Below are 2,843 nucleotides of genomic sequence, written 5' to 3'. Positions count from 1 at the left end.
ACTTAGTCATTTCAGCAGCCTCTGGTCCATCGCCTGCCTCTGGACCAATTCATCGCCTCTGGACTTCTTCCAGACTTAGTCATTTCAACAGCCTCTAGTCCATCGCCTGCCTCTGGACCAATTCATTGCCTCTGGTCTTCCTCTAGACTTAGTCGTTTTAGCAGCATTTTCAGATTTTCCATCCTTGTCCCCGATTGCTTTGACAAAACTTTTAGAATAATTAGGATCAATTTTGGTCCCAATAATCAATAATTATATTTTATTGTAGATTTTATAAAATTGGTAATTTGGGGTTTGCTCAAGCGAGATGTTACACCTATAATGAAAACGAAGATAAATATTGAAATTGAACTTGGGCAATGAAATACCCAATCCAGACACTAGGAATAATAAACACTCAATCCGACTAACACTTGGGCGATGAAATACCCAAACCAGATGATGCTTTGAACGATAAAAGTCCTTATCGAACAACACATGATCGATAAGGATCCTCATCGGACAGTACTCCGTTCGATAGGGGTCCTTCATCGGACAACTCTTTATGCGATAAGGGTCCTCAGCGAACCTTATTTCATACGATGAAATTTATAACAATAATAGATATAACTCTCAAAACTTCTAACATATAATACAATGACTATCAAAAGTGTTATAATAGATTCATCAAAACAGTGTAAAACTCACCTTATGATACACATATGCAGATGAATTGCACATAATCAACTTCCAAATTATAACACCAAATAACTTCTGCCTTAGCAATTTACACAGATTCCTTTCTTACAGATTCTCTCCTTTCTTTCTTTCCAAAAATGGTAAGTTTGAGGTCACTTCTCCAAATTTCACCTTATATACTCTTGCCAAATTAGGCGGTGAAAAGTTTTTAATATATTTTAAAAACCCACTCCCATTCAAAATACATATACATATATACATGCATCATGGATTGACTTATAAAATGTCACATAATCAAAACATACCCACAATTAGCCAGACGCAGCAGGGCGACGACCCGGGAGCGGATTCCCCACCGCCGGGGGGGGGGGGGGGGTAGAATGGCCATCTTGGTCATATAGATGTCTTGACTTCAAATAATTACTCACCAAGACTATTTGAAACCACCGCAAAATATATAATCGGAACCTGGTTATCACATCATCAGACTTTATATATGTTATATAGTATATATTAAGGATTTTGTTATTTACATAAAAAAAATAAATTAAATCAGATCTCGAAATTGTAAAAATGATGCTTTAATGTTGATGTATGTATAAGAATGATATTAATAAGTAGATGTTTATTTAATAAATAATATATATATTGAGTGACATTTAAATTATTGAAGCAACTATTTTGATTGAAATAATCTTAGCTCTTTTAAAATATTTTTTATTTTTTAAATCAATTTGTAGAAATGTATTTTTGTTTTCCAAATCATTTAATAATAATTTGAGTTTTTTATTAGTTTTGAAAGTTGGCTTCAAAATTTAGAAAGTTTTGTAAATTGGTTCCTAAATAAACATTTTAAAGTTGGTTCTTCAAAATAAGAACGAAGACAAATTTGTTTCAAAATAAGAACGAAGACAAATTTGTGTCAAACATTAGGGTTGCTCATTGAGTCACATCTTATGGATTTGGACGAAGCCAATGCAATCTAATCATCGAATTTTGACAACAATCCAATCCAACAGTAATTAAATAAGATGGTTCTACCTATTTGATATTTGATCCAACCCATTATCCGACTCTTTTAACTAATTGTCCATACATTTCACTTATCATCATTACTCGTATAATACACACACACACACACATATATATACATATATATATATATATAGGGTATATTTCAAATATAACCATGTCCATTTGTACAATCAATACAACCCAAATAATTGAGATATTTATGAAAATGATGAGAGTTCATTTATTATGATTTTGAATATTTATGTAAGATAAATAAGGTTCATTAATTATGATCAATAATTTATATTAGGAAACAATCAAAATTTCTATGAAATCACATATTCATCAAATTAAATGGACGGTTGAGATTGGGTTGTATTGGTTGTACAAATGTAAAGGGTTGTATAATAATCAACCTCTCTCTCTCTCTATATATATATATCTATATCTATATCTATATATATATCTATATCTATATCTATATCTATATATATATATATATTGTCGGGTTCAAACAAGAACTACACCTATTTAAGAGAATAAGAAAACAGTCAAATCACATGTGATTTTAAACTAACATCAGGTACAAAATCGCATGTGATTCATGCGACTTTGCCTCGCGACATGAAGATGCAGTCAAAGTCGCCCACACGCCTTTTTTTGACCGGTAATGTAAAATCACATGTAATTTTTCACGTGATTTGACCTTTTTTCATATTCTCTTAAATATATAGTATTCTCGTTTGGTCCTCCCTCTCCACATATATAAATTGTTCGACCGATATAATTTATAAACATAAATATTAATAATAAATAAATCTCGAACAATAAAATATCAAAATACAAATATCACATAAAGTAAATTATTTATCATTGATAGTTTGATGTCTGATTTTATTGGACTTTGAACTGTCATAACCTCACGTTCAAATTCAACTGGATATCCAATTTTGATTAGTCGGTTGTAATTTAATCTGTTGATTTTCTATACACCACATCAAAAATACAGTTTTTTTTACCAAAATTTGAACCAATGGTATAACTTATGTTCCTAAGCAATAAAAACTTATAACACTGCAGATTCAATAATTTTAACTTTAAACTTGTGTAATTCTTTCTCTAACAAAATTTGTCAGATATTTTTTCTATAA

This window comes from Cynara cardunculus (assembly GCF_001531365.2).
Source record: "Cynara cardunculus var. scolymus isolate 2C chromosome LG 6, CcrdV1, whole genome shotgun sequence".
Taxonomy (NCBI): Eukaryota; Viridiplantae; Streptophyta; class Magnoliopsida; order Asterales; family Asteraceae; genus Cynara; species Cynara cardunculus.
This window is presented reverse-complemented; position numbering follows the sequence as displayed.